The sequence below is a fragment of the Zophobas morio genome, unplaced genomic scaffold (genome assembly GCF_036711695.1).
Source record: "Zophobas morio isolate AGI-343-1 ecotype UQ-CSIRO unplaced genomic scaffold, CSIRO_AGI_Zmor_V1 ptg000014l, whole genome shotgun sequence".
In the NCBI taxonomy this organism is placed as follows: domain Eukaryota; kingdom Metazoa; phylum Arthropoda; class Insecta; order Coleoptera; family Tenebrionidae; genus Zophobas; species Zophobas morio.
The window spans coordinates 10,983,876-10,998,498 of NW_026972119.1; the positions used below are offsets into that span (position 1 = coordinate 10,983,876).

General features: G+C 33.2%; 1 long non-coding RNA gene across 1 annotated transcript in view; it reads right to left on the reverse strand.

The window, feature by feature from the left end:
- Positions 1-5,165: 5,165 nt before the first annotated feature.
- The window catches only part of LOC135129277 (uncharacterized), a 399,410-nt gene continuing 389,952 nt past the window's right edge, over positions 5,166-14,623 (reverse strand). Inside the window, exon 4 of the long non-coding RNA XR_010280545.1 lies at positions 5,166-6,072. This is a non-coding gene — a long non-coding RNA (uncharacterized LOC135129277). The remainder of the gene's footprint in view (positions 6,073-14,623) is intronic.

A 14,623-nucleotide genomic window follows, 5' to 3' on the forward strand; every position in this document is an offset into this window, starting at 1 on the left:
AATTCGTAACATCACTTTAAAGGAGATGTTTTTTCTGGCGGGGGAAATTTGTAATTTTTTTGTTAACTATATTTTAATAGATAAATAAAACAAAATTGTCGATTTCAGAATCCTCGCATATTTTTGAAAATCTGCATAGATTATCCTCATCTTTCTCGAAACAAAATCTACCAGATAAATCGCTTATAAAGATGAGTAGCAAGATTGGTTTCAATTCTTTCGATTATACCAATAAATTGAAAGAAATTCATAACTTTTCTTTGAATGATATATAATATATATTTTCTTTTTATTATTTTTTTTTTTGAAACGTATTTTCAGACAAGCGTGGATTCTAGGAAATCACTTAGGGAAAGCATCAATTTGATAATTAAAACAAATTTATTATTATCGATTTGAAATTTTGATTGTATTTTCGGAAATCTGCATCGGTTCCCCTCATCTTCCTCGAATAGGATATAGTAAAAAATCTCTATGGCTTCATCGTATTATGAAATCTAACACATAATACGCATCTAAAGGTGAGTAGCAATATTGTTTTAATTATTTCACTTATGCCAAATTAACGTTTTTTTTTGAGGAACAATTGTCAATTTTTTTGTAAACAATACTTTTAGAGAAGCGTGTATTTTTGAGACTCATTTTAATGGAAAGAGCATTTTGATAAATAAAACAAAAAATTCCGACATATTTTCGAAAATCTGCATCCATTCCTCGAATCGGTCCTAGTAAAATACTACCAGATAACAGGCATACAAAGCTAAATAGCAAGATTGGTTTCAATGATTTTGATTATAACAATATTTTGAAAGAAATCCATAACATTTCTTTGAAGAATATGTGTTTTAAAACAAATTTATTAACGATTTCAAGATTCGCCCGTATTTTTAAAAATCTGTATAGATTCTCCTCATCTTTCTCGAATCGGACCTAAATAGTACACATATAAAGTTGAGTAACAAAATTGGTTTTAATTATTTCTATTGTTTTATATTACTACTATTATCAATATTTTGAGACAAATTTATATCTTTTTTTTATATGTATATAATATACCTTGAGTAGGTTTTTAGGAATATATGTCAATTTTTACTTCCTAAGAAGTACTAATGGAGTCCATCGGACGAATGGCCACTTTTATATTTTCTCGACGTTTTATGACCCAAAGAGTCCGAAAAAAGTAGTCTCCCGTTTCCGTCCGTCTGCTAGTCATCTCCACCAACAATTTGATGAGGTAATTTAAAAGAATTCTATTGATTTAATTGTTACACAACAATTTAGTCCCATAAGTGTGGTGTACGCATCCGCTTTGAGTGTTTCTCTAATAGTCCAAATTTTTGCAAAAACATAGTGCACGGTATAATAACAGTTTACCATTGACGTAAGGCAACCCGGTGGTGGTCTAGTGGTTACGAGTCATTAACGCGGACCGGAGGTCGCGCGGTCGATTCCGAACTTAACCTTTCGTCTTTTTCCCTTTTTGTTCCCTTTTTCTCTCCCATTATGTATATATGTACCTATTATCTATATTTATGACGTCATAACAAATTTATTGTTGATGAAATTACCCCACGTTCCAGAAAGGGTGAGAATATGCTTCTCCTTATTTAAACGTGTAAAATCTTCTCGGGGGCGACAAATGTCTTCTTGAAAGAATATGAAACTTTCTCGGAGGTCCCAACTGTTTTTTTTTATGTAAAACCTTCTCCGGGGCTCAGAGACCCCAAACGTCATCTTTTAAGAAGGTGAAACCTTCTCGGTGGTTCCAACTATCTTTTTTACAAATTCTAAACCTTCTCGGGGGTTCCATTTTTTTTTAATGTAAAAGCTTCTCAGGGGCGCCAAAAGTCTTTTTTTAAGAACGTGAAATCTTCTCGGGGGTCCCTACTGTGTTTTTCTAGGAATGTGAACCCTTCTCGGAGAACCCAGACGTATATTTTTAAGAATATGAAACCTTCTCGGGGGTTCCAATTGTCTTTTTTAAAAATGTGAAACCTTCCCAGGGGCGCCAAAAGTCTTTTTTTAAGAATGTGAAACCTTCTCGAGGCTCCCAATTGTCTTTTGTAAAAATGCAAAACCTTCTCGAGGGCCTCAAATGTATTTTTATTTAATGTGAGACATTCTCGGGAATCCCAACTGTCTTTTTTAAAAATGTAAAACCTTCTCGGGGGTACCCAATGTCTTTTTTTAATGTGGAAACTTCTCGGAAGTTCCAACTGTTTTTTGTTTAAGTGTGAAACCTTCTGGGGGGCCCCAAATGTATTTTTTTAAGAATACGGAACCTTCTCGGGATGCCAGTTGTATTTTTTAAAAAAGTAAAACTTTTTTGAGGGAGCCAAATGTTTTCTTTTTAATGTGAAACTTTTCGGGGGTCCCAACTGTCTTCTTTGAAAACGTAAAACCTTTTCCGGGACCCCAACTGTCTTTTTATTTAATGTGAAACCTTCTCGGGGGGTCCCAACTACCTTTTTTAAAAATATAAATCCTTCTTGGGGGCGCCAAATGTTTTTTTTTTTTCAATGTGAAACCTTCCCAGGAGCGCCAAATGTCTTTTTTTAAGAATGTGAAGCCTTCTCGGGGGCCCCAACTGTGTTTCTCTGCAAATATAAAACCTTTTCGGGGGCCTCAAATGTCGGTTTTTAAGAATGTGAAACCTTCCTCGGGGGTCCCAACTCACTTTTTTAAGAATGTAAAACCTTCTCGGGGGCGCCAAATGTCTTTTTTTAATGTAAAAACTTCTCAGAGCTCTTGCCATTTTTAAAAATGTAAAACCTTCTCGAGGGCGCCAAATGTTTTTTTTTTTGATGTGAAACCTCTCTGGGATCCCAATTGTCTTTCTTGAAAATGTAAAACCTTCTCTGGAACCCCAAATGTCTTTTTATTTAATGTGAAACCTTCTCGGAGGTCCCAACTGTCTTTTTTTAAATGTAAAACCTTCTCAGGAGCACAAAAAATCTTTTTTTGAAATGTGAAACCTTTTCAGGGGTCACAACTGGGTTTTTCTAAGAATGTGAAACTTTCTCAGGAGCTCCAAATGTATATTTTTAAGGATATGAAACCTTCTCGGTGGTCTCAATTGCCTTATTTAAAAATGTAAAACGTTCTAAAGGCGCCAATTTTTTTTTTTAATGTGGAACTTCTCAAGGGTCCCAACTGTCTTTTTTGAAAATGTAAAATGTTCTCGAGGGCGCCAAATGTTTTTTTTTAATTGAAACTTCTCTGGGGTCCCAATTGTCTTTTTTGAAAATGTAAAACCTTCTCGGGGATATCAAATGTATTTTTATTTAATGTGAAACGATCTCGGAGGTCCCAACTGTCTTTTTTTTAAATGTAAAACCTTCTCAGGAGCACCAAAAATCTTTTTTTAAGAATGTGAAACCTTCTGGGGAGTCACAACTGTGTTTTTCTAAGAATGTGAAACCTTCTCAAGGATCCCAAATGTATATTTTTAAGAATATGAAACCTTCTCGGGGATCCCAACTGTCTTTTTCAAAAAAGGTAAAACCTTCTCGAGGGCCCCAAATGTCTTTTTATTTAATGTGAAACATTCTCGGGAATCCCAACTGTCTTTTTAAAAATGTAAAACCTTCTCGGGGGCGCCCAATGTCGTTTTTTAATGTGAATACTTCTCAGAGGTCCCAACAGTTTTTTTTTTAAGTACGACACCTTCTGGGGAGCCCCAAACGTGTTTTTTTAGGAATACGGAACCTTCTCGGGATCCCAATTGTATTTTTTTAAAATGTTAAACTTTTTTGAGGGCGCCAAATGTTTTCTTTTCAATGTGAAACTTTTCGGGGGTCCCAACTGTCTTCTTTGAAAATGTAAAACCTTCTCCGGGACCCCAAATGTCTTTTTATTTAATGTGAAACCTTCTAGGGGGTCCCAACTGCCTTTTTTGAAAAGCCTTCCTGGGGGCGCCAAATGTCTTTTTTTAAGAATGTGAAGCCTCCTCGGGGTCCCAACTATGTTCTTCTAAGAATATAAAACCTTCTCGGGGGCCCCAAATGTCTGCTTTTAAGAATGTGAAATCTTCCTCGGGGGTCGCAACTCTTTTTTTTTAAATGTAAAACCTTCTCGAGGGCGCCAAATGTTTTTTTTTAACGTGGGACTTCTCGAGGGTTCCAACTGTCTTTTTTGAAAATCTAAAACCTTCTCGGGGGTCCCAACTGTCTTTTTTAAAAGCCTAAAAACTCCCCACAATGTCTTTTTTTTTAATGTGAAACCTTCTCGATGGCCTCAAATAGATTTTTTTAAGAATATGAAACTTTGTCTGGGTTCCAAATGTCTTTTTATTTAATGTGAAATCTTCTCGAAGGTCCCAACTGCCTTTTTGAAAATGTAAAACTTTCTCGGGGACGCAAAATGATTTTTTTTAAGAATATAAAACCTTCTTAAGGACGCCAAATGTCTTCTTTTAAGAATGTGAAACCTTCTCGGGGGTCCTAATTGTCTTTAGGTTAGTTTTTGTTGAACTGTACTTCAGAAGGGAGGAAAGTTCTATCGACCAATTTTTAATAAGCTTTTTAAGGAAAAAAGCTTTTTTGATAAATAAAACTAATTACAAACGATTTGCAAATTTTCTTTTCAAAAATCTACATCGACCCGCATCTTCTTCGGTCGGACCTAACACAAAAATTTTTGCGTCTTCGTCTCATTATTAACTCCACCAAATAGCATGCATACAAAGTTGAGAAACAAGACTGATTGCAATTATTTCGATTATAATCATAGTATTAGGCAAAATTCTAAACTTTCCTTACTAAGGAATATAGAATTCGTAATTCCTCTCCAAAAAGTACATTCGTTTGACTGGTGATCTGTAAAAATTTCTTAGTAACACCAGATTTCTCTGTTTTATTGCCGGCCAAAATTAAATAATAAAAATCCCATTGGTCCAAATTTCAGACTGGTAAAGGTACTATAAATCAACACTGCTTTAGCTAACGAGGTCAGCTATATTTATGTCACTTCAGGCTACAATTTCTCATGTTGTTCCCAACATTCTTTAGAGCTGTAGCGCAAGTCTCACCTGTCTTATGTTAAGTCACTGTTGTATAAGTCAAATGACTAACAACATTTTTAATTAAGTGTAAAAGGGTCCTCTAGAATAACACACAAACACAAATCAGTTGTAAAAAATTTATTGATATTGAGCTTACAAATATTTTTCGCTTAATACAACAACGAAAGTAATATACATTTTCAAGCATAAGGAAGCATTTTGTCTAAACTTCAACCAAGTTGAACAATAAACACATGAAGAATTTAGTTTGTTAAATGTAACCATTACAATACTACAATTTCTCCCAATTTAACTGTTTATTTACGAATGACCACGACAATAAAATTTAAAAGTAAATCTTCAGCAACACGTCTAAGTACATATGTAATTAAGTTTGGCATCATATTTAATTCAAATTAAAATTACAGTCTCCACAGAGAAATTTCTTGTGCTGAATTAAACATTTCGTATATTTGGAACTGCACCTTGCTGCCTCCATTATATGTAATCCCTTTCGTTATAAATATTAATTAGTTAAAATATGGTATAAATAGCACCGATCAATACGCATTTATACTTAGAACAGATTACAGCATTCATTAACCTCGCTCAAATGAACTAGGTCGACCAATTTGTCCTTACAGATGTAACTGATAATAAGCCGTTAGAACTAATCAAAGATTAATTACGAACATGACATTTACCTGCGTAGTATATGTGCTTGATTGAGGGTTAGCTAGTTGCGCACCTCTGGGTATTATTTTTTATTCATCAACTTAATGTGTTTTTTCCACTGTGAATTAACCAGGTGGCAAACCGACAGAATCAAACAATTGCGGAATTATTATTAAAATATCTCGGCTCGAAGATGGGTCCTCGTCACGAATCTGTCACCTCGCGGCAGGGGCGGACTCGAATCGGAAATTTCGACTCTTAAAACCAAGGCTGGCAATATGAAATCAGACATCGGTTCCGCTATATTGTTATCATTTGAGAAGCACTTTACGAAATTGCTTTACTTAGCGCAAAGTAACGTTAATTCATCTTCAGAATCCATCCTTCTTCGGCACCTGAAACAAAAACAAAGACGTTAGTTATAAAGTTATACTTAAATACGCATTAGGATTAAAATCGTCGGCACCAACTAGATGGACGCTTTTTTTAAGTGGTACAAACGAACAATCGAATGTTGGACTGGCGGAACATCAAACGAGAACCACGAAATGGATGGGCCGTTTTTGTCAAAATAACAATTACTGTCATTCGGATGAAGCAGGTTTTTGCGGTCGAGCTCTTTTCATTAGACTAATAACGGGGTTGGCCAAAAATTAATTGTTTTTACCTAGCCTCGATTTACGGAGGATCGAACAGTCTCCAATTCACCAGCTTTCCTAAAATTTCGTTATGGAAGTCCCCAAGGATATCAGTTAAATCGATACTACTGAATTTTTAATTTGTGAATGGCAGCTGTGTATTGGTTAACTTTTTCGGAATAGATTAGTTTGATGCTCGCCGATGGCATTACGTGTCCTTCAATTTGTCAATATCACAAATTCTATTTTGGCTTCCTCTCAATTTTTACTTTTAAATTTCAGACGAGGGAGTTTTGTTTTACATATTGTGGTACGACGACTCTTATGAATTTTTCAAACCCATAACGACTAGAGATGCTTCACTTCCACAAAAATGTAAATTGCGTTAATAACGTAATTATAATAACAAGGATTGCCAACTAAATTACCTACCGAACAAGGAGTTGTAAATTAGTGGAGAGATACCTATTTAAAATATGTGTGTAAAAGAAAGAGAAGAAAATCGTAGGCGCTATTCATCCTAAAGCAATTGGCCTTGCACTGTATTCTCTAAGATTTTAAACAAGGTGAAAATTACCTTGAATATTACTGTTCCGAGGCTGTTATTATCGGACAGAAATAGACGAAGATAATTTAATGGATTTGAAAAAAAAAACATTTGTTCAGTCTGATTTAAACATGCATATTTAATAATCTTCACATTCAAACTAGATTTATGTTTCCGGTGTATAAACTTTTCGCTTAAAAAATACGTTATTGATTTTTGGCACGCTATTGTTAGTCTTTGGGGTACACTTCAAGAACTTCGCAACTTTGTGCTTGCACTTATTTGTTTTTCATTGTTCGAGATGGTAAAATTGTTAAGGATTTAGTACAAGTTCTCCGAGTTTTATAGCTTCGTCATCTCTGTTCAGGTAATAAAAACTTATTTTTGAATTCTAAAACGTAATTCCTTAATAACAGCTTATTAGCCGGGGCGCCTTTTCCTTGACGACCTCGTAAATGATAAGTGGCTCTACACCACAAAATTAATGAAATAAAGTCCAATTTACACATATTTTATTTTTCAAAATTGCTCAAATTTGAGGTGAAAATCACGCTAAATCGTCTAAATTGTTTGATTACTTTTACCAAAAATAATGAGAAATTTTTCGAGCAATTCTAACGGAATGTTCTAATTATTTCTTAATTCGAAATAGCTCTTTGTGCAATAAGATAAATAGGTAAAGTGATGTTTCCGCGATCGGTGTGATACAGAAAAATATCACTTTTCCTATCATATTGCACACACGATTTTTTCTACGAGTGCCTGAATAAGTTCTCAAGTGAACAAAAATAAAATTTGCGCTAGTGTGTAGTGTAACACATGTAATCGAACAAAATCAAGAAAAACTGTCTGATAAAAGGTTAAATATATAAGAATAAAGTGCGATCTAAGAAATGACAGAAAAATTAGGAGAATTAGGGTCCCTAGAATATCCACTGATGTGAAATTCGACAAATTAGGACAGTTCTCTGTTTATTTGTAACACGGAAGGAAAATACAGGTATTGTATTGTAAACAAGGCGAAGTCCATTGAGAATGTTCTAAAGTGTAAAACCAGACTGTGTTTGATCAAATATAGAAACTGTTTTCATCCCGTTCCTGTTCCCAATGGTTTTGTTGACTGGCGGATTGAACCTTTGTTTAACTTAATTAACTTAGGTACAATATTTAACAAACTTTTTCTAACGCATGTAGACACTTAACTGTATAGAAATTATCTTTCGATTATATTTGTAAAATAAAGTTTTAGATTCGGTTTTTAGAAAAAATGTTTATAACATAATGTAATTTTTAGAACAGATGAGACAAATGTCACTTAACCTTTAAGTATCTTCATCAGGATATTAAAATATACCTAAAATCTTCAAGAGATGCACAAACGAACCACATATTTTACGAAAATAAAAAACGTGCATTTCTGCTTTACACCAACTGTGAAACGCCAAAAAAACCAACACCTAGTTATCTAAATATCTATATTGGTTGAGTTACTTAGACAACACTAAAATCTCTATGGTCAATTTTTCACAGATCTGCAGATTTTCAAGCTTTTTTCTTTGTTCGTAATTATATTAATGGACTGTGTTAATATGTACAGCGAGTTAAATTGCTCATGAAAGCACTGATAAGCACTTGACTAATGCACTATTTAAATTTAAAACTGCAGATTTAAAGCCAAAATAAATATGGCATAATAATTATTCTTAATTATTTAAATCTTACATTGTAACATATCAGTGGGATAATACAACTATATGTAGTATAGGTAAATTTACAGGCTCTTTTTCTACAACATTATTAAATAAATGAGAGTGAAGGAAGTTCATTAGTTGATTTATATAGATTTATTAGAGAGCAAGTGCTTGAAAGTGTTATTTAAGAATATAAAAATTTATTATTATACGTAAAGACCCCATTATACATTGCGTTCATATTTTGCATATGCATTTTACACTTCTTTTTTGTGATTATATATATAATACAATTTTGTAATTGTAGACTTCCTTTATTTTCCTGACTGTATCTTTCCAGTCTTTCCTCTTCTTTACTATTTTTTCCTAGTTGTCAAACCTTAGTTCTTACAACTTCTGTTCAACCATACATCGTTTTCCTTGGTTGATTTTTCCCTCTTTTCCATTCTACTTTTCTTGTTTTTGATCTTTTCTGTTATACTAGGCTTATTAAATAGCGTCATCATTTCTTGATTAGTTTTAATCCACCACGTTTTGTTTTCCTTGATCGGTCCAAATATTTTCCACAGAACCTTTCTCTCATATGTGTCCGGCATAGCTTCGTCTTGTTCAATCAGTCTCCAGCTTCTGAGATGTACATCAAAATCCATCTTATTTTCGCTGTATATACTTTGACCTTGGATTTGTTCGAGAGCAGTTTTGATTTTAGAACATTTTGCAGGGCGAAGTAACATTTATTCTTCGCAATTATCTTAGACTATTATCTTCTTCGTCTTTATTTCTTTTGGTCATTGAGGCACCTATGTACTTAAATTTGTTTACTTTTTCACAAGTTTGATTGCCAATTATTATCTAACTTGGTCCTTCTACTATCAGGTTCCTTGTTGTTACCTTGGTCTTTTCTTCGTTTACCTGCAGTCCCTTTAGTTTTGCAACTTTTTCAAAATATTTGTGAATTTCTATCTAGTCTTTACCTTTTCTACGTATTATGTCTACACCATTGGCAAGCCAGGATTTGGTTTTGTCTGTTTAAAAATGGATCACCCCGGACACTTGTTTGCTTCCTTTAATTATTGCTACTACAGTTTTCGCCGTTTCTGAAATTATTTCTTTTAGTGCCCTCCATCTCTCCTCAATTCCTTGTTCTCTCTCTTCTTTTTGACTTTTGAGTTCTCCAGTCTTTTTGATAACTTTTTTATGTACTTTTCCTTTAAATCTGCATCCTTAATTACCCTCCGGTGCTGTACTACATTTTTTGTTGGTTGTTCTGTGTTTGTATTTGGCTACCACTAGGTGGTACCCAAATTTTTATCTGTTACTACATAATCAGTTTTGTTCTTTAGTCTGCTAGCTATCACCATGTTCCTTCCAGCTTCTCATTAGTTATAAATCCAACCCCAAATCTACCTTCTGCTACTCTATTGTGGCAAATTATGTAAACCTCATAATCCTTTATCCCTATTCCTTAATTAGTACTGCAAAAAAGATTGTCTTCAAATTTCGTTTCAGGGTTCAAATACACCGGGGCAGTTTGCCTCGGACATCTTTACCTCTTGAATCTGTTTACACTAGCTGGGCAACTTGGCTAAACGCGACAATTTTTTTTGTGACAAAAATTTTCAAACAATTAAAGAAATTGACTTTAGAATTGAGTCGACAGTTTGAACAAATACATTAGGTACTTGGAGTATCAATTATAATCGCTAATCCTAAATTTGACATAATTTATATGGGCGATTCTGGAAAAAAAATAAGAGTTTTCTAAGAAAAGAGTCCGAAAGTACTTTTTTAAAATCAAAATTTATAACAAGACTCGCTGTACATCCTTTTGAATGTGGTCCAAAAAATGTCGAAATTTTAGTGAAAAGGGAGTGTGGAAAAACGGTGCTTTTGAAAGATTTGTCTAAAAATCTGGACGTACTGCTTCGAAAATTATAGCATATTTATGGTCCTGGAGCAAAACTTGTTAAAAATCGGTTTGAAATTGTTTTTTTTTTTAATCCTAAAATTTTACATATCTCATTTGACGGATTCAGGGAAAATAGTAGTTTTTGCGAGAAATGGGCCCGAAAGTGACTTGTTTAGGTCGAAATCTAAAAAAATCTCTTTCGGCAATTTTCGAAGTTTATCGAAAAAATTGGTCTAAAGAGTTTAGACTGTACTTCCCTCGCTGTCGGAAACGTGACGACTGCATGTCTATTATGTTTTTTTTTCGAAGTAGATTTCATTTTTTTTTTAAGTCACCCGGTATATGCAAATTCAAAAAAATATGAATGGAATGATAAATTACAAGTACAGACTCATCATATTTTGTATATTTTAGGTAGGATTTATTCGGCAAACTTTTGAGCTGACGTCATCAGTTTTTTGTAGAAGATAACCCAATATATTTTGACTAAAAATTTATTTTGCTCTTTATAACCTTAAAACACTTGCAAGATTTCAAAACATTCGGTTCTGGAGTTCATGATTAAATCAATAAAATACATTTACCCATTCATTAATTTTTTTGGGTCACCCTGTATATGCAAATCCAAAAACTATGAATGGAATGATAAATCACAAGAAAAGACTCATCATATTTTGTACATTTTAGATAGGATTTATTTAGCAAAATTTTGTGGTGACGTCATAAATTTTTTAGGGGGGATAAACAAATACATTTTGATCAAAAACTTACCATGCCTATGATAAGTTTAAAACACCTTCAAGATTTCAAAGCATTCGGTTTTGTTGTTTTTGAGTAAATCAATAAAACAAATTTAGGCGTTCATTAATTTTTTTGAGTCACCCTGCATATGTAAATCCAAAAAATATGAGTGGAGTGATAAATTACAAGTACAGACTCATCATATTTTGTACAATTTAAATAGGATTTATTCGGCAAACTTTCGAGATGACGTCATCAATTTTTTGGAGGGGATAAACAAAAATATTTTGAGTAAACATTTATTATGCTCTTTATAACCTTAAAACATCTGCAAGATTTCAAAGCATTCGGTTTTGTAGTTCCTGTTTAACTCAATAAAATAAATTCACGCATTTATTAATTTTTTTGAGTCACCCTGTATATGGAAATCGAAAAAATTTGAATGGAATGATAAATGACAAGAAGAGACTCACCATATTTTGTACATTTTAGATAGGATTTATTCGGCAAAATTTTGTGGTGACGTCATCAAGTTTTTGGAGGGGACAATCAAAAATATTTTGACTAAACATTTATTATGCTCTTTATAACCTTAAAATATCTGCAAGATTTCAAAACATTCGGATTAGCAGATTCAAAATTAAATTGCAAAATGTTGTTTTATAATTTTGATTTTTTTTCCAAAAATCTGGACGTTTCGGGTAAAAACTCAATTCGGAGTCGTAAACTACATGTTTAGAACTATATTATTTTATACAATTTAAAACCCATTTACTATGTACAATTTTGAAGAGACGTTATCACATTAGTGGTGGGGATGATTAGACAAATTTTGGTTAGCGTTTTACCATCTACATGATATTCCTAATATAACTACTAAATTTCACAACAATCGGTCCAGTACTTTCGGAGATTATCTGTCTAATAAAAATCCGGGACGGCAGACAGACGGACAGACGGACAGACAGACGGAAATGGGAGACCTATTTCTTCGTCTTCTAGGGGTCATGAAAGATCGAGAAAACGTGAAAGTAGAGAGTCTGCCGACGGACTCGATTACAATACTTCCTTTGCTTACGCTCGGGAAGTAAAAAGGTCGAAATTTTCCTAAGATAGAGTATGGAAAAATTGAACTTTTGAAAAAGATATTTAAAATCCACAACAAATGTATAGTATAAATATTAAAGAACTGGGGTGCGATTTTGTTTCTCGATCGAAGTGATAAATTATCGCTTGCGATAAATATCATTGCGTAGCTTTTAAATGCAAAAGTTTGCATTTATTCTTTGCATATAAGCTTATTAAATGCTCAAAAGTTTACAATTACCTTAATTTTAAGAACTTATAAATCAGAATTACCACTTTGAACTTCTATTTTGACATAAATTTCGAGGTTATGTCTCCAAAATTCATCACTTCACTCAGAGCTATCGAGAAAATATCACTCTATGAAGACCTGATTTCGTGACAGAATCGAGAAATGCGACAGAAATGTAGCATCTCAACCAATCAGCAAACGAGATTTTATCGCTATCGATTTTTTTTTCTATCGAGAAACAAAATCGTACCCCTGATTCGAAAAATATAACTTGTTTATGGTCCCGGAGCAAGAGTTTCGAAAAGTTCGTTGACATATTGACATAACTCTTATGGGCGATTCTGGAAGAATGGTAGAAGTTTTCGAAGAAATAAGTCAGAAAAAAAAATCAAAATCTATAAAAAAGGCTTTATAGAAAACTTTTGAATGTGGTTGACACGACGTCAAAATCTTCGTAAAGGGGGATTGAGGAAAAACTGTGCTTTTGAAAGAGTTGTCTAAAAATTCACAAAAATTCCGAAACATAGATTCCGAAGTAGTGATTCGAAAAATATAGTCTGTTTATGGTTCTGGAGCAAAAATTGACAAAAGTCGGTTTGGAATTGGTTTTTTTTCAAAATCGTAAATTACCTCTATGATCGATTAAAACAAAATATATAGATTTCTTAGGAATGAGTTCTAAAGCCACTTCTTGAGGTCGGAATTTATAAAAAATCACTTCTGGTAATCATCGAAGATGGTCGAAAAAAGGTCGAAATTTTCCGAGGGGAAAGTACGGAAAAATTGAACTTTTGAAAAAAGCATTTAAAATAGGCAAAAAATTCTGAAATATAGATAGTGACGTTCAGATTGAAAAAATATGATTTGTTGTTGATGGTCAAGGAGTAAGAGTTTCGGAAAAATCGTTTTCTGCAGTTCTGTCATTCCAGTGATATAATCTCTAAAACAGGCTTTACATACTAATACCCTCAATTTTTGAATTTGTCATATTTGTCATTTTGATGTAAACTGGGATGCCCGATCTATGTAATTACGCTGGGTTTAAAAAAAAAATCACCTAAAACGAGTGGACATGGGATGCTAAAGCTTCGTAGGTAACAACTCTTAGGTAGTTTAAAAGATAATTCTCCACTTCTTCAGATTATACATATTACCAATCACCTAACTTTTATTCTAAACTATTTTAAAACCCTTTAGGTCTATTTTCCTAGAGTTGTAATTAACATATATCCTTGTTTTGCATTTTTAAACATATTGTGAATTGTACAGGAGCAAATTTTCCAAAATTAAGTCATTTTAGACAAATGAGAAGTAATTTTAAACTTTCGGAAAATCGCTAAGGGGTTAAAGCAAATCATCGACTCCGGTCCAAAGTCATACATATCTCGTTATACTGGTACCTGGAGTGCCTTAATACCTCGCCTTACCTCCGGATCAAACTAATAAGAGTACTTATTGTAAACTTCGTATAAGTAAAAGTATACGTGTAGTAGGTAAAGAAGTTGACAGCGCCAGAATTTTATATCGCAAAAAATATTGCACAATTATAAAAATCGGAGTTCTAGATATTGTTATAAGCTCTTCATAATAACACGTGAAACCTCTTTTATTCACTGCAATGTTCCAGAAAACTTCATCATACTTACATCTCGACATAAAAAATACTTCTACATGCTTTTTTTTTCTATCAACCTTAAGGTGATGTTATCCGTTTAGTTTTCAGTGAATTTACAATAGATTTTCTTTCACAAATACTAGACAACTAGTTGGAAACTGAACCCAATTTTTTTTTTACAATATCTTTGATATGCTATTAATGTCCGGAACTTATAAAATTGGAGAAAAAATGACCTGTTTTGCTCTAATAAAATCGCAAATATGCTCAAAATCACACTAATATTAGGTCCGACTGTGCCGACCATAGTTATAAAATTCACATTAAAGTAAGTCATGGACATTCTTTGAAGTGTTTACTATGATATTTCAAAAAAAATTGGTCTAAAGAGTTTAGACAGTACTTCCCTCGCTGTCGGAAACTTGACGACTGCATGGCTATTGTGTTTTTTTCTCATTACATTTTTGTAGTGGGAATTTAAAAAAAA